At 38.8% G+C, this 18688-nt stretch overlaps 1 long non-coding RNA gene and 2 other non-coding genes across 3 annotated transcripts; all 3 read left to right on the forward strand.

The window, feature by feature from the left end:
• Positions 1–7429: 7429 nt before the first annotated feature.
• Positions 7430–10320, forward strand: LOC105442092. Its single transcript, XR_972290.2, has 3 exons — positions 7430–7522; positions 8115–8308; positions 10162–10320. It is a non-coding gene; the product is annotated as an uncharacterized LOC105442092 (long non-coding RNA).
• Positions 10321–13779: 3459 nt separating this feature from the next.
• Mirlet7 (microRNA let-7) lies at positions 13780–13880 on the forward strand. The gene has a single exon (NR_036389.1). It is a non-coding gene; the product is annotated as a microRNA let-7 (primary transcript).
• Positions 13881–14743: 863 nt separating this feature from the next.
• On the forward strand, positions 14744–14844 carry Mir125 (microRNA mir-125). The gene has a single exon (NR_036406.1). It is a non-coding gene; the product is annotated as a microRNA mir-125 (primary transcript).
• Positions 14845–18688: the final 3844 nt, after the last annotated feature.

Raw genomic sequence — 18688 nt, forward strand, 5'->3', positions numbered from 1 at the left:
CAACATTTTGGCCCTTTTCTCAGGTTATAAGATTTTCATCATACAAATTCCTGAAACACTTTATAATTATATAGTTTTAACCATATTTTAGCATACACACATGTCGTCCCTATTTTCACGAAGTGACGGTAGTGAGGAAAATCGTGATGCAAAGTGAATGCAATTTTTTTTCACTACCGTCACTTCGTGAAAACAGCGACGATGTATATTTGTGAAAGGCCATCAAATTGACAGTACGTCAAAATCATAATCTTATTGTGATGGACATCCTACTCAAGCTCTGATTTCCTCATAAATAACTATTTCTGTCCTAGCGAAAACTGAGAAAAACATCTGTATGTTACTTGTTATTCATGAAACCACAAGTAATTAACAGAAATTTGAAATACAGGATACCATATATAGCATAATTAGGTTGTTGAAAGACATGAAAACCTAGGGTCATGTGTTCTACCATTTTGACCACATACTGGTAATGCTTTTGACATAATACCAACTACCAAGCCATGCACATGTACTGTACGTGTATGTAAAAATTCACAATCTTTTCTTTAACGTAAATCGTTAGTCGTAAATGAAGATGTTTGTGAGGTTTTGGATCATCAAAATTTGGCAAATTCAGTAATTAACTCAGTATTAATAATGGTGTCAGACAGTGAAAATCACTGTACACCGATATAGGAAAACACACACATGTGCCATTTAAAATTGATCCAAAGTTTATACTATTTTCTAGTTGTATTTTGAATATGATAGCAATTGAAGAGCATTCAATTTCACACAACATTGACTCATGTAAGCCTAAAAGAATGAAAAAGCTCGCAAATCATTCTAGCGGCCCTCTACCATCTCTCTAAGATGCCCCTGTCCGATTACTTCTAAAGAGCGGTGCTAGGACCCTCGACGACAACGGCTTTCTCTCTCTCCTTTCTCCCACCCTCCCTCCCTCCCTCCCCCCCTCCCTCCCCACGCTGGCCTGTCAAAGTGCCTCGACCTGTTATTCTCCCCATCGATCCGTTGTACAAGATGCTCTTTTGTTTCCCTTTGTCTGGCCATGCATATGTCTGGGGTATAGCTAATGCTACGTTGTGTTGTAAATGCCCACGTTTGAAATAAATTCAGTCGGGCGTCCCCTCCATATGAAATGCTAAGCCGAATGCTCAACAAAGTATGATTACATGTATGTAGCTAGTGAATGCAAAATGATGTGGGCTACTGGGATTTTTCTTTTTTCTTTCTATAGTGGCTAAATTCTTTGTGTTTGTTGAATATATTTGATGCAGTCTGTTCAAATTTATTCATTTCTGTTTGATTTTGAGTGAATATTATCTTGTTATATTTTTCTCAAAAGCAATTCTATCCAGTTGGGTGGGGATAGGAGAAGAAAGATGCTTCTACTTTTTGGAAACTTATCAGTTTGTCTTTGGGAGAAGAGAAGAGAAGAGAAGAGAAGAGAAGAGCAGAGCAGAGCAGAGCAGAGCAGAGCAGAGCAGAGAAGAGAAGAGAAGAGAAGAGAAGAGAAGAGAAGAGAAGAGAAGAGAAGAGAAGAGAAGAGAAGAGAAGAGAAGAGAAGAGAAGAGAAGAGGAGAGGAGAGGAGAGGAGAGGAGAGGAGAGGAGAGGAGAGGAGAGGAGAGGAGAGGAGAGGAGAGGAGAGGAGAGGAGAGGAGAGGAGAGGAGAGGAGAGAGCGAATAGAAGAGAAAAAAGAATAAACAGGAGAAAGAGAAGAGGTGAAGATAAGAGATAGAGAGAAGAGGAATTAGGGAGGAAAAAACGAAAGAGAAGAGAAAAGAAGGAGGTAAGACGTTCTCAGTAACTCCTTAATTGAGAGAGAGAATGAAGAGCAAAAATTGATTACTGTACTATCCTACTAAATTGTAATGAAATGGAAGTAGTTAACAAATGTCCAGCCTGAAATTGTTGCCCTAGGAGAACTTCGCCGTCCCCCCCAAACAAAAATTGAAATCAAATTTTTGAAGCTCACACCTTCTTGCAATGAAACCCATTTTACTCGACTAGACAAGCAATTGTTCTTTTGTGGACTATTCCCGACATCTTTGTTCAATTATCCCTTTTTGTGTCATTTTTTATATATTTTTAAAATGTATTAATTCTTTACAAGTACAAGAAAACATTATGCTTTAGTAGTGGCTATGTTATTTATATTAAGATATAAAAAATTCCATATTTTTCAATTCTCCAATGCTGTTTGTCACACCCACATAGGATAGTTAAATGTTCATAGGATTTTGCTGGAATATGCATTAAGATGTAGATTTTCTAGCTCACTGTAGACAGGATAGTTCTGTTAATATCTCAAAGCTACTCTCATATTAATACACTATCTCCCACTGAAATATTTCCAAAGCCTCCCCCTCCCCCCTCCCAAGAATGTAATTGATCTATGCATTTTATACCAGTGAAAGAAATCCTTTAGTTCTGTTCATTGGAACACTTTTTCAATCCTCTCTCTATAGGGGAAAAAAATGATTCCCTTACGTTAGTTTTAATACATTTTTGTTTTGCGCTAGTTCCTTTTAAAAATTCTCCTTTATCGTTGAGCTTTAACTTAAAGCCCCACTGTACTACTTGTAGCTACTTGCCCCCTCTATGTAGAAAACAATGCCTAAGCGGTGCCTGTTGGTCCCCCATGATCCTATTTTTCTTATGTTAATTGAGAGCTGAGTTGTTGACATAGCCACATGTCAGTGACCACGCTGGGTGGTCTAATCCCTCCTGGCCAAACTAGTACAGACAGGCTTTAAAGACCTTTCCATAGCTATCTCAATCAACACTCTCGTATACTTTGATGCACTTTCCTTTCATCATTTGGGTCTGGTTATAATAATAATAATAATAATAATAATAAAAACAGTGGTTGTTAGACTAAGCCGTGATTCAGACTTAAAAAGCAGATGGCACAACTGGTTTCTCCATTCTAAGCATGACATTTTCATTGACCTTCAGCCCATTTTAAGTGAGATATGTCATTGTGGTCGACCTTGTCCCGAATCCTGCGAGACGAGCTTGTACAAATTAATTAAAACGACGCCACCGCATACCATAACGCGACCTATATAATTGGCATGTGCGCATAACGACGACCCAATACAGGCCTAATTTCGTGTGTGAGGTCTGCGAGCTAATTCAATAGTCCTTGAAATTGAAATAGCACAACACTCATTAGACCAACCCACTGTTCTAATTTTACAAACAAGTGTTCTAGTTTTATTTTTTTCCTCTCTCTCTCTTTTTTCATTATTGCCTGCCATTCAGTACATAGGCAATCAGTCCCGTGTCCCATTTATAGTAATTATCAAACCGCCACTAAAGTATGAATGGCATTGGAAATGATTATTTTTCATTATGGTTATGTTATTTTAAGTATGGGGGTATTGTAGCAGTGATTTCTCTATTAAACATGATTGCTGTGTGAGTTTATTTTGATCGAAACAACAAATTCACTGGAAATGATGAGTCCTTCATGTAAATAAAGAATGTTATGCGGACAGTCAAAAGCAAGACTTAATTTATCCCTATCCTATCAGGCATCCCCCAAATAAATGAGGATAGATGCCTTTTCTATTTGACTAAAAGAACAGTAAGTACTAGTAAACCTTCAACTGTAATTTCAAAAGTTCATTAAATCAATTCATTATAAAATATAAATATTTTATTTAAGTGTTTATTATTATTTTGATTGCGTACACTTGTATGTTTCAAATTTTATGGCATTACCTTTACTGGTTGTATTATTATTATTATTTTTTTTTAATTTTATTTATTTATTTATTTATTTATTTTTTTTGGGTGGGGGAGGTGTTTACTTCCAAAATTAGTAGTTAAAATTCTATTCAAATTATAGTCATTTAGACCAGGTGATTCCTCTTCCCTAACAACCAGAATAGAAAACCGAGCAAGTGTTTGTTTAAAGTGTGTTTTGACAGTGTCTGACATCTGTCTATAGACAGAGAGCGGAACAGGTGCATTCATGTTAATAATCAACGATGAAACGTCTGGCCGAACGTTGCCTGTCTTTGGGGCAGAGTGGGTTTTCATTTTAGGTTGAGTTCTGGGAAGAGGTGAACAATAATTTGTGAGCATTATCATTGTTATTATTATGCAAGTGTGGAAGAACATCATTAAAATGCTGTATGCTGTCTGGGATTATTAGACCATGCCCCCCCTTCCCCCTTCCCCCTTCCCCCTTCCCCCTCCCCCCTTCCCCCTCCCCCCTCCCCATGTTCTATGAAGTGAAGAGTTAAATTGTGTGGAGTAGGATTGTGTACTGCTTCATGTGTTCGTAACTATTTTTAGCTGAAAGGGAATATAGTTGAAAAATATTGATTAAGAATGTCAAAACCTTAGTCACCTTTGTTAAAATCCAGAAATATCAGTCTTTCTGGCAGTCTCATCCTTGGTGAGAAAAGAGGTCTATAAATGTCTTGGTCATCAAACCTATTTATGCACACCACACCCTCGATAAAATACTAAAAGAGTATACTGTTCCGTGGTTTTGATCACCACTTTAAAATAGAATGCACTTATTGGCAAAGTCTAGTTCATAAACAAAGTATCACAAGATAGGACAAATAAAAGTAGGATCATCGTTTTCTAATGGAAATCATGAATGATAAAAACGGGGCATGCATTTACATGTACATATGTCATTAATGATATATAATTATCAACTTGACCTCATTTATGTTGGCAAAACCTTTCCAACAATAGGACCATCATTTTTTATCGAGGCGAACAACAACTTTCAAAACGGGTGTGGTGTTACTTGTTGAGATCTTACATATACGATCAGACGAGGAAGCGATTTTGAAAATAGAACGATATGATATGCAGGCAACTCATGTTTCAATCTCAACTATGTACATGATAGCACTTTGTGTTGTGAATAACACTAGTAATGTGATAGTTGATAGAAAACTAGGGCAATTATGAAAGTTTACTTCCTCGTTTATTGACACTCTTAAAGCTAATAACTTGCTTTTGCTATTGGATTTTGATTTTGAGAGAAATTTGTGGACGATGATTCTGCATTGCAGAGCTTTGGGCTAGTTGAAGCAGCAAATTGTGGGCAAACTAATGCAAATTTGCTTGAAAACACATTTATTGGAAATGATTGGCTGGGAATGAAGGGTGGAGAGGGGTAAATTTAAGGAATGAAAGGGGTAAAAATTCGATGACTGAAAGAGAAATAAGGAAAGGATAGACATAAATGCCCTTTCAAATGTCTCCCTGCAAATGCGTTTAATAGGGCTGTAGGTATTGTCTGGTCGCAGGAAAATAATTGAATGTTCAGAACAGAGTGTAAGAACAGATATTAGTTTTTTTTTTTTTGCCGTACCTAAAGTCATTAATCGTCTCCTGTAGTAAAAAGTTTTTATGCTACATGAAATCGTTTTCAGTGTTGTGATTCAGAAAGATACAATTTCACTGCAAGAATCAAGAAAGAGTTAAACCTGGCCCAAAGTTTTTGGACATTTTTAGACCCAAATTGCTCCATTCTCATTTACATACTGGAGTGATAATGACAGTCACAATGATGGTTCCTTGTCATTGCTTCAAAATGAACCCTCCTAACCCCACCCCCACCCCACCCCCACCCTCTTCTCTCTATCTATGCCTTTGTATATCTTGTGACTTTTGACCTATTTCTTTTCCCATCCCCAGACCACTTCAGACTGGACCCTAACGCCCTATCGTCAAGAACGCCGGGAGTGTTGCCTGCTTGAAAGTCACCTTCACTTCACCTTCAAGATGTCGCCGCTGTGTGGGGGAACTCTCTGACAAGGGACTGCTTGAAGGTATGCTTGTTTTAGACGAGTGCCGCATCCTAAAAGGTCAGCCGTCCCTAGCTCATCACCCGCGGCCAAAAGCATTTTGAATTTTCAAGTACGGGCAACAGTTTGCTGTCAATTTCAAGCAGAAATAGTCCACAAACCTGTAAAAAAAAATCTATTTGCAGAAGCTCTTTTTGGTGTTGTATTTATAAGTTCACTTTTCTCATAGTGACATTGAAGTATTTAATTGTTTTTTACTAGAGCTTTTTCCCCCAATTTACCAGAGCACTTTTTTCCAATTACTAGAGCATTTCTGGAGCTTCCGATATTTAAAAAGTGCTCACTGCTCCTGTGTATAATTGCTTTTGCTGGTTTACATTCTAGATACATGTATATGAATAACACATCAGCTATAATTCTCATTGCTTTCTTTCAAATGCATTTTAATGGATACAAGTATAAAATGCATCACAACTTATATTGGAGGGATAATAACATTTCTTTTGTAAGAATATGGAATCGTACTGTATAAAAACAACAGCCTTGCTTTTAGTACGGATTAAATGGGAATGATATCGGCATGGTGAAATGAAAGAAAAATTATTCTGTTTTCATTTTCTGTTTCAAGAATGCAAAGTTGTATCAATAATATCCATTATCTATGTGAGAAAGAGGGATTGCTTTCCCTTTTAAATAAAATTTACTGATGGAATACAGAAATGGTGTGGAGAAAATTGGCAACTATGTAACTGCCTGTAGCCACTTGGTTTATCTCTATCCTGTAATACACAAACTCAATGCTAATAGCATTGGAGCTTGCATAATATAGCATGAATTGGCCGAGTCGGTCGCAGGTTATTTCCTTCTCACTGTAGCGCCACATCTGCGCGAAAATAACCTAATCAATTCAGACGAGACTCAATTAAGAACCAGACTAATTAATCCAAGTTGGAATAGAAAGTGACGGGAATTAATAGCGGCACTTCGGCTTAAAATAAACCCGGAACGAGACGAGAGGAAAGACGGCTTGGCATGAATAATGATGGTTTTAAAGGGTATCTATGGTATTGGCAAGACTCTCAACAATAAGGAAATACACTGTGATGAATCTAATGTGAAACATTATGACATGGGTGAGCGAGTAGTCGACTTGTTTCCTGATTTGCCACAGGATGGGAACTGAAAATCTATTTGAAAATGGTTTGTTTATAGTAACAGGAACATTATTTGTTGATTGATGATAATAATAGAAGATATAGCCCATTCATTTAGCGATAAGGGTAACAATAAAGACACGTTGAAGAGCAAAGTGCTTCAAACTAATTCTCTACCATTCCAATCACGCATACTATCTTGCTTCCCCATAATCTTTGTTGTACATACATTTCCAACTCATATTTATGACAACAATGCTGGCAATTTCTTTCTTCTCATTTATGAGCTACTCAGCTCTATGGAAAAGTTAAATTTTAATCTATTTCTGAATTGTGATAGAATATTCAGAAGTAGTCGTATTAATCCTAATTTCCTCCCCCTTTTCTCTTCCAGTTCATCATAGCTTGCCAACTTACAAGTTGACAAACGTATATTCCAAGATGGCAAGCCAAGAGCTAGAGCTACTTGTACCTGTACATGCATTCTACATAGGAACCGCAGCCCTCGAAGTGACTTCAAGGCAGTGGATAGAATAAGGACTATATCAACAGCGAGCTTGGACTTTCACAGAAGGTGAGAAGGGACATCATTTAATAATCAATCTGCGCCAGAATTATTCACTCGCATCAGTACAGACTCGGTAAAGATTATTTGCAAATCAGGGAAAAATAAACGGGGGCTTGGGGCGAAGTAGCCCCTGAAAATCATAAAAGAGCCCCTCAAAATTTGCATAGAGTTCAATTTAAAACAAATTAAAGAGTGTTATTTTCATGCAAGTAAGTTTGAAAAGTAGCCCCCCAAAAAATTGTTAAATATTTTTTTCCCTGTGGCAAATGTTCGGGGAATCGTCTGTACACAAAGAATATGAAAGTTGATAGCAAATCGGTCCTACCTGTACTTTTGACGACATGGTTTGTGTTTCACGAGTTGTTATTGAACGTAGCTAGAATGGCTTTGTAAAACATGTAGTGAAATCCAAGAAATAGTGTCATGGATTTTGTTTTGTTTTCCATTTGTGGGAGTTCATGGGAAACCCATGGAATTTATTCTTGGAGGAACTGCAGGAACATGATTAAGAATTCTTTCCTTGGCCACTATTTCCTGCTCTTCTCAAGATTTTTGCTTGTGATTAAAGCCATATTTATCTTCTCTCTCAATCCCCAAGATAGTTCCTGTGCCTGGGAAGGACTGGAGGGAAGAAAGGATTAATGGAGGTGAGGGATTATCGGATCTCGGAGGATTAGGAAGAGGACTTACGAAGAGGCGGATGAAAATAGGAATTCTCTTAACGACGGATGCGAGCTTTCTGTGGACCATGAATAGAATACGAAGGCTTGGACAACCAAACGTCAGAAACAGGTAATAATATTCTCCGCACAGCGCACATTGATTTATGTACCTTTAATTAGGCCATTCTTGAAGAACTCTCAGAGGTTAGAATATATTAGCTCGGTGATTTAGTAGGGGAGGTTGAAAATGGGGAATTCCCCAGAATAGGCGGAGCTCGTCTTGGACAAGAATGGATAGATAAAAAAAAAGGTAAAATGCATTTCGAATGCAGCACCTAGTTGTCAGTCGATGTTAATGTATCTTCATGTAGGCCAGTATCAAATGACTTTGTGAGGTAAAAATATCAGCTCTGTGTATAAGGATTACTCAATGAAGGGGAGGAGGAAAAAGGGGAAATCCCTCAACAAAGGACCGGAGCTATAATCTTAGACATTAGGGAAGGGCTAGAATGCTACTTATGATTAAATTATTCAAATATCAAAGAGGTTTATGAGGTGGAAGAGGATTAGCTCTTTAAGAATTACACAAGAGCAGAAGGATGGAAATACGGGATTCACTGAACATCGTTCGAAATGCATTTTAGCTTTTTTAAAAATCTATTCATTCTCGTCCAGGATGTGAAACTTGTCTCTGACAAGGAAGGGCCAGAAATTGATATTAATTAATATTTTTAATGTCACACCCTGAAAAATGTGGATGTACTTTTAACCAGGGCAATATCAGAGAACGTCTGGAGTTTAAAAATTCTTGGCTCTGCAAGAATTGCACAAAGTCGTGGAGAGGAAGAAAATGGGGGAATTTCAGTAATAATAGGAGCTCGATTGTCTTGGACAGGAATAGGACAATCCAGGTTTTTACAAATTTCTTTGATTTTTCCCCCATTTTAGAGGGGGGGGGGGGGGGGGGGGGGGGTATGCCGATCCCCCAAAAAGGAAAAAAATATGCTAAATTGAGGAAATGTTTTTACCAAGCATGTGTTGGCAAAATTGTGCTATACAACTTCATGTGATCATTAATATGAATCTGTGAGTCCTCCTCCACAGTCATATGACTGGGTCATGTGATCGACAGCCTATATGTCAGGTGACATTTCTGGCATTGATATGATGCAAGCTATATGGTAATCATGTGATGATTTGGTGTCATGCCAGCATAGAATATGCTTTCTTTTCCGGTTTCTTGAATCATTCTTAAATGGAATGAACAAACTTATAATGAAACAGAAATGAATCAACCTAATGTAATCAATTAAGAATATCTCTTGGTTTCTATTTATTTTTTTTTCAAAGGAGCCTGTTCTTATCCTCATGGCTTCTCTTTCTTTAGTTATTTCATTGCTTTTTCTCTCTCTCTCTGTCTCTCTCTCTCTCTCTCTCTATTCGCTTGCTTTAAAGCTACACATTAATCCTGTAAAAATGTGCAGTCTTAGGGGGGGGGGGGGCATTGTCAAAATAGGAAGGGGGCACTTTACCCCCCCCCCCCCTGTAAAGTCAAGGAATCTGCCCATTTTTAGATCATCCACTGTTTCCTTCAAGACCTTGAGGCTTTTGACAAGATGAAGACCTTGAATCTAGAATCCCAACAAATATTCCTTTCTATAATTCATAGGAAACCATCATTTTGTCACATCCTCATTTATTATGCAATGTTGCTGTGTGGCACGACATCCAACAGGATTATGTCTTCCATGAATTACCCCACCGTGGGTGTTTATTCCTCATTACCAAGTCAACATCGAAGAATGCAAAATATGTCAACGGATGTGCTCATTAAGATTTATTTAAAACCCCAACAAAAAAATAGGTACATTTGTATTACTTGCTTTGGTAGTGATTATGGTAATAGGTTGACATTGTCTCTTGTATTCATCAATATGTTTACTTATTTTTTCTTTTCCTTTTTCTTTTTGTCTCCTTCCCCAGATCATAGACGTGGGCAGCTGACTGTGAGGGCTGTCGATTCACGGATTACATCGCTCAGATTTGTATCAAACCTCATTTTTCTTTCATCCTGTTGAATAGGAAATGGATTGCATTTTTGAAGAAATGCAGCCATTGTGATTGTGTACCCCCACCCCCTTATCTCTCTCTCTCTCTCTCTCTCTCTCTCTCTCTCTCTCTTTCTCTTTCTCTTTCTCTTTCTCTCTCTCTCTCTCTCTCTCTCTTCTCTCTCTCTCTCTCTCTCTGTGCTATTCCTTTATCTTTACTCTGTGTCTCGTTTCCCAGATGATAGATGTGGGTGGCTCAACTCTCTGCACCTCTATTTTTGGTTGTCTATCTTTATATCTGTCTCTCACTGTCTCTCTCCGTCCTCTGCAAAAAAACATTTTTGTAATCAATCTCTTGCCCTCCCTCCCTTAGTTTCTCACTTTTCTTCCTTTTCTCTCTTTTTCCCCCTTTCTCTCTTCTTCCTTTCTCTTGTTTTCCTTTTCTCTTTTCCTTGCCTTTTCTCCCTCCCTTTTTCTCCCCTCTCTCTTCTCTCTTTCTCTCTCATTTTTGTCTTGCTCATTCCCTCTCTCACCCTGTAATTCAAAAGAAGAGAGAGGGGGAGAGAGAGAATACCTGGACCAAATCATGTCTGCTTCAACTTTGTCTTGCGCTATTTTGGTGAACTCTGGGTGCCCCCGTTCTCTTTCCTCCCGCGCTTCCTCCTCTGCGTCCCTCGGCACTTGTGTTTTTGCCGTTCCTAAACACGTGCATCGGACGCGGCCCAACCCCCGCGTCACAGACTGGGCAAGAAAACAAGGGTAACCCGGGCAACGCAAGTAATCGCAATCGGCTCACCTCAAATAGCCTGCCTCTTCCTTCCTTGAATTTGTCCGATTGCTTGGCGGGGTTTCCTCTCTCATATAGACCACCCTCTCTCAATCCTTGTTTCTTTCTCCCTCTCCAGCACCTCTCTCCTCCCCCCCCCCCCCTCTCTCTCTCTCTCTCTCTCTCTCCATTGTGTCTTGGTTACAAATTCCCCTTCTTTCCTTGCTCTTGTTTTCTCCGCATCATTGTTTCTCTTTCTTTTCAAAAATATTTAATTGTCTCCAACTTATGTAATTTCTGTTTACCCTCTTGCCACTTTCTGCTAATCCATCCCTATTTCCCCACCACCTTTAATCTGGCTCACTTTCTTATTCCCTCCATCTCTCTGTTTTTCTATCCTAACCAACTTGTAAGTTATTTTGCTGTACGTCTATTTTCTTTTCTCTATCTCTCTCTTTCTGTCTCTCTTCCTCCCTCTTTCCTTCCATCCCTTTCTGCATTCTCATCTCTCCTCTAAATTGCTCTTGCTCCCCCTCCTCCTGTCCCCTTCCTTCCCTTCTCCCCTTCTCCCTAACTCTTCTCCCTTTCTTCTCACTCCCTGTCATATATTGTCAATCCCCTACCCTCTCCTTCTCTTCCCCTTTCCCTTTCTCTCTCTCTCCCTCCCCCTCTCTCCCTCCCCCTCTCTCCCTCCCCTCTCTCCCTCCCCCTCTCTCCCTCCCCCTCTCTCCCTCCCCCTCTCTCCCTCTCTCCATCTCCCTCCCCCTCTCTCCCTTCTCTCTCCCTCCCCTATCTCCCTCCCCCTATCTCCCTCCCCCTCTCTCCCTCCTCCTCTCTCCCTCCCCCCTCTCTCTCTCTCCCTCTCTCCCTCCCCCTCTCTCTCTCTCCCTCCCCCTTTCTCCCTCTCTCCCTCCCTCTCTCCCCCTTCTCTCTCCCTCCCCTTCCCCTTTTCCCTTACTCTCATATCTTCTCTACTCCCTACTCTTTCCATCTATCTCCCTTTCTTTCTCTCCCTCTCTCCCCAGGTGAACCCAAAAATTTGTTTTGCTAATCTCACTTTCCTTCCTTTCCCCAGTCACCCATAGGTACTGCTAGTCTTATCAACCAGACACAGTTGGTACACAAATCTGTAATGGGGATATTTAGGTTTCATGACACTTGCTCCGGCAACCGCTGTCACACTAACCAAAATCTCAACACTATACCTAACCCTAACCCTAAACCTAATCCTAAACCGAAACATAGCCTAAACCCCACATGAAACCATAACCCTAACCCTTATACCTTTGACACATGAAGCCTGGGGGCAATTGTTGGAGGAGCACATGCTATAATAATATTTTTTATAAGCAAAACCATTCTTACCAATCTTACGTGGTCATTAAAATACTAGGATTTGAATTCTTTATTAACAAAAGCCTTCTTTTGGACAGCCAGCAATATATATCCTGCAAAACTTCCGGAAAACAAAAAATCACAACTTCTTTTTGAATGTCCATATTCTGGAAATTTGATGCCAGATAATTGAAACACATCATTTTACAAATTCATGAATAATTCTGGTTTGATAAGATATATTGTGAGACATTTGAGGGAGCAAGCCGCAAGCCACAAGCACAAAAATTATTCAAGAGGGCCTATTTTGTTTTTGATTATCACAAACAAAATGGCCGCTCCCTGGGGGGCAGGTGTAGCAGCTAGCCTTCCTGTCTATTGGTAGATGAAATTGATTGTAGACGGCTTTATCTCATATCTCAACGAGACAAAAAGGAATCGAACGGAAAGGGAGAAATCGAGATATGAATTTGTTTGTTTCCTTCACACCTGTCTCCCGCGAGACTGCGAGGGGGCCCTTGACCTTGAGCTAGCCAGTTTCGGTCTCGCTATATTGTCGAGATTCCGATAACAAGAGTTGCGATTCCGATCAGACTTCCGTGATAGATTGGATCTTCCTCATCTAAATTAGAACCATGACCACAGCCAGCAGCCTGTTAACTTGAAAGGGCATGGACCTTTGCGAAGGGGTCATTTTGAAGGCGTTGCCTGAAACGATTAGCTCTTTATATTTCTTGTTAAGGGATGATTTTCATACTAATATACTGATTATTCTAATGAAATCATTTAAGAAATCACTTTTTCACCTAAACCTATGTTAGTGTTGGCCCCTACATAGTTATATCATTAACGGTATACCATATAATATTTTCATTTTGAACATCATTTATTTCCTGTAGAAGTGAAGGAAATTATGAAACGTTAGTTAATCTAAACTTTTGTTTCTAAGTGGCCTAAACATTGTGGAGTGTGTGTGCAGCGCTTTGTAACTGCAAGGAAAAGGCGCTATATCAAATAGCTTTTGGATTGGATTGGATGGTACACATGCTGTAGATATTTGCTGATGTTTGCTTGTTTGTTGTTGGTTTCTTTGCTTTTTTTTTTGCTTTTGCAGATCATCTTTAGATGCAGCACTCACCATGCAGACAGACAGGTGTGACTTCCCAGGTACCACATCTCACCTACCATCTATGTTCCTGGCTGTGCTCCACAGCCTAGAGAAAGGAATCCAGTCTGGTGTATCAAGTAGACAGGTGACCTGATCTTGGCCAACAAGTCCTCTGTTAATCCATTTGAGCCTATAGAGAGACGGGTGGTGTACAGGAGTAAATTCTTACAATGTACATCGGGTGGTAGGTTATGTACTATGGAAATATACTCGACTCGACTGGTGACCAGATCTTCCCTCGTCAAGCCCATGGCTGGTCCATGGGAGTCTGTAAGAAGACTGGTGTACATGAATGGTCCTTACGTGAGGTAGTAGGTTATATAGTTTGGAGATACACTCAATGGCGATAGCTATACAGCCTGCTAGCTTTCCTTGGGCCATTCACAAATCTTCAGTGCGGTAAAAGTGTCTTTGACGCTGTCAGGTTGAACTGCTAGGATGTCCAGTATGTATGAATAGTTTCTTTCATTACATTCTCTCATTTCTGGGTACCATGACAAGGGAACTATCACTCTCATTCTTTTCATTCTCTCCTTCGTTTGTTCTGACCTCTCTTTTTCTCATCACTCTCTCTCTCTCTCCTCTTTCCTCTCACCCGCCCACATCCCCCTCTCTCCCTCCCTCATGCTTTTTCACTTTCCTCTCCCTCTGCTACTCCCCCCTCTTTTCTTGACTGGCTTCTAAGTTTCTCATTTGTATTCATACCGTCACTTTTTATTTTATTCTTATTTACTTTCGCATCCTTGTTTCTGTCTTGCTATTCTCCCTCTGTGTCTTCTCCAACTATGATCTCTCCTTTTCTTCCTTGAAATAGCCATGAACTTTGGCAGCAACCCTGAGCATGTACCGGTATTCTACCATTTCTTTCCAGTCTTCTGTTACGCCTCCTTCCATAACCATCCCCTCCATTTAACATAGTCCTCACATACAGCATTCAGTAGTCTTTCCCCTATCTCTCTCTCTCTTTCTCTCTCTCCTGTATTAACAAGAATCATTCATTCTCTCCTTTGCTTTCTTATATTCCCTTCCCCCGTCTCCTTTCATATTTTTTTCCCCAAGCTATTTCCTCTCATTGGTCAATGCTCTGAACTTTTCCTTACTCTCCGTCTTTTTGTGCTGGAGCCATCATTTCCTCATATCTTCCCATCGATACTTTCCTCTCTCTTCCCCTTCCCTCCCTGCCTCTCTGACCATACTAATTTTCACCATCTCTCAACCCTTCTCAAATGCCCCTCATTGCAGAAAAAAAAAGAGAGACTGCCCCCCAAATCCCTGAGACCCTAACTTGTGATGTGCTTTTATCAAATCACACAGGTTGGTATCTCAGGAATTTGGTGGGCGTGTCATGCCAACGATCTCACTTTCGTTACCTTGGCGATAACCCTTTCTCTTCTCCTTTGATATGTTGGTCGGTTTTAGTCTAAAAAACACATCAAAACATGCAGCTCAAGTGCTGTCAAACTTTGCAATTTACACAGAAATTCATGAAACACGATCATGGCTACTTTAGAAAAATCTTTGCAGTTGTGTCATCAATAATAAAGTTTTTGGATTAAATTTTTTTTAAACAGGATATTTAATTAATATAATTTGTTTTAATTTTTTAATTTGATATAAGTTGTTTTGATTCGTCATGCTTACAAGGTTCAGGGATTCAGGGAGAAATAGTTGATAAACTGGAATGTAGTTTGGTTCCTTGAGCAGTAGGTAGATAGGACAGTCCCATCTGGCTTAAAAGAAATCTGTTGAAATCTTAGCAGCCTGCAAGAGTTTAATCATAAAGTAGGAGATCCATAATCGTGTAATTCCATTTCTAGAGTTATTTTCACGCTCTCTCTCTGGTTTTCGATACTGCGAGATTGATGGGCTGATTGATGAAAGATTCTTATATTTGCAGATCAAGCATGCTATGAATAAGATCAGGAACCAAGCTTAATATCTGTCAAAAATGTACGCCTACATGTATCTGTACAGTCAGCCCAACACAAATTCTCGTAACATACGCCACTTATTTTATTAAGTTACTTCATACATGTACATTCTTGAACAAACGTAGCACTTACTCAATGGGTAAGTATATGATAAGTTGACAGTTTTCCTCAAATTCTCTCGGGCTGATGATGATGTGTTCTTGTTTAATGGATAAAGTGTAAAGTTGTCATACAATTTACCAAAGATTTAGCATATTGTTTACTACTCTGTGTCGTAATGTTACCATACTGTACCTTTAAAGTTATACAGATTGAGTCGGAAACTAACTGTTCACCTCAATGTTTACCATAAGTTTTTTTACAAGGTGTAAATAATTTACTTACCGGTACATATATTGTAATTTGTTCTTATTTATTTGATTCAATGTCACTTTCTGTAATTTGTCAAAAATTTACAGTTTACCACTTAATGTTACCATACTTTACCATAATAAGTTGCAGTTTATTATACTTTACCATGAATGTTACCGTAGGTTATTGTACAGTTTATCTCTTTGTGTCACAAAGTTTACCTTAATTTACCATGGTTTTAACCACAAGGTGTTGTACAGTTTACCACAGTGTTTAACATGTTTTACCATTGTATATAAATTAATATGGTTGAATGGTCTATGTGATAACAAATGCTGATCTATGCCTATGACCTGACACTCTGCACACACGACTGGAGCCAGAGGGGTTAAGTTCTTCAGCTATCGCCAGCAGCTTGACCCAACTCTTAAAGGTGGTCTTTGAATTCTGGTAACACAAACAGCTACTGAAACTTGGAAAACAACACCCAAACAATGTGTCAAGTTTCTCTCGAAATGCATCACCAGAATCAAAGATTGCCTTTAACTCTCTGAATCTCGTATTTTTTGCAGTGTGTGTGTTGAGTGCCAGGATCATAAGGGCTCTAGCAGAATGGTGCAGGCAGACATGGTTGTCATTTAGGCCACTTAGTTGTAAGCAGCATTATTGTATGCCACAAATTTGTAAGCCTCATTATTGTATGCCACATTGGCTGCAAGTCACATTCATATAGTTGTAAGACACATGTTTGTTAGATAATTTGTTGTATGTGGTATCATTTTAAGATACATTGTTATATGCCACATCTTTTGAAAACAAGTTGTATGCCACATTTTGATAATTCTTATTGTTGTAAGGCTCATGGTCTAGGACATAGTCAAATTTTAACATCATTGAGATCTAAATTTCATGAAAAGATCATTACAGTAATTCCTCATAAATACCTCACTAGAATAAAAATTCATCTGTTTTTTGATAACAATTAATGAAAAAACGTTTTCTATTTTTATTTCATTTAAAAAAAAAAACTATTTTGTTTATTTCTTATCAGTTATTCATGATTAGTTGTTTGTGGAAATGATGGATTTTGTATTTCTTTCTGGAGTTAATAAATCTACATACCTGTATTATCATAACAAAGATTGGATGTGTTGTCTTGTTTGCGTCAATTAATGTGGGGATATTGAACAGGCTCAGGGAGATGAAGTGAGAAAGAAGGAGGGGGTGGGAAGAGAGAGAGAGAGAGAGAGGAGAAGTGGTGGGATGAATAAGATAAATGAGAAGATAAAGTGAGAAAGTAGGATGGAGAGAGGGGATAGAGGGAATGGGAAGAGAGAAGTGGGTGGGGATGACTAAGAGTAGATGAAGATAAGGTAAGCAACAAACAAAAATCTAGAGGGGAAGGGAAGAGATTAAAGAAGTGCAATGTGAGCCAGGATAAATGGGACAGTGGGTGGAAGAACAGTGGTAAAGATGAGAATTGAAAGTAAAACGGCTAATGGGAGAGATAGAGGAATGATAATAATAATAATAATAAGATTTCTATATACCGCAAATTGCACAATGCATCTAAGCGGTTTAGAAGGAAAATAGTTGATAAGTAAAGAAGACAGAAATTGCATTAGAAATTGCATCGAATCAATTAACATTAAAAACTTTGCAAATGACGAGAGTGCATGAGCGACGACATGAGAGAGAGAGAGAGAGAGAGAAAGGAGAAAAGAAGTAAATGTACAGTCGACCCTGTCTACAGAGACCGTTTAAAGGAAACGCGAAAAGTGGTCTTTGTAGACAGGTTCCTTTAGTAGGCCTACATGTTTCAATGAGAAACCATTTTTTTAAGGCAAACTAAGATATGGTCTTTGTAGACAGGTGGTCACTAACGCAGGTTTGACTGTATTATGTGAGGGAAAGAAGAGAGGAAGGGTACATGGCTTTAATAGTGGTAAAATGGATAGGAAAGAGAAGGTATGGGAGGGAAAGACAGTGAGGAGGAGGAAATATTGAAGTTGAGAGTCGGGTGGGATAGAGGGGGAAAAAAAAGGGGGGGGGGTTGAAGAAGAGAATGACTCGATTCAAATCCATAAAAACTCACTTTATGAAAGTATAAAATACATATCTACAATTTAGAAAACGGAGAACGCGCACAAAATGGAAAATGTTCAGAAATATACCATTGTTATAAAAAGTTAGTCAATAGAATGAATTGGAGAAACTGCAAATAAAACCGTAAATTTATGTCGAGGTAGTGCCTGTTCTCATACGATACGTGCAAGTTCCACCAATTCATCGCCTATAAAAGATATAACAATAACAAAAACAGTGTGCAAAACGTAGTAGATGGTCTAGAAAGAAAGAAATGAAGTTGTGTATATGCATGGAGCAGAGAATATAAGGTTGATATGGGAAAAAATTAGATGCATGAGAATGCTGGAGAAAGGGAAAGGTACATACAAAGAGACAGAGAATAGGAAAACGGGAAATTAGGAAATAAAGACCAGAAGACAAAAAAAAGGCAAGGTGCACAAAATTGCACATTTAATAATAATTTGGATTTTACTTAAATTCTCTGTATAGGAACAAGAGATGGCGCTAAACCACTCCTAACATGACCGATTGAAAGAACGTTTAAAAGTATACACGAATGAATGAATAAATATTTTAAATATTTTACTGTGTCATTGGATAAAGATATTCCCTGAAGTCTAAAACTTCAAGAACATATAAAATTAATATTCTTATCCACTGCTCACACTATGTACAGTCTGAGGTAAAACGTATTATCTGCGTTTCGGTCTCCAAAAGAGAGGAAAGCTATTTTGACATTAAACAAAAGTGATGGATTAAAAATAACACAAGTTTGGCCCCTCCCCTTCCCCTTCAAGTTCCAGACAATGATTTGAAATGCCAT

The sequence above is a fragment of the Strongylocentrotus purpuratus genome, unplaced genomic scaffold, assembly GCF_000002235.5.
Source record: "Strongylocentrotus purpuratus isolate Spur 01 unplaced genomic scaffold, Spur_5.0 spur5_scaffold_1, whole genome shotgun sequence".
NCBI classification, from domain to species: domain Eukaryota; kingdom Metazoa; phylum Echinodermata; class Echinoidea; order Camarodonta; family Strongylocentrotidae; genus Strongylocentrotus; species Strongylocentrotus purpuratus.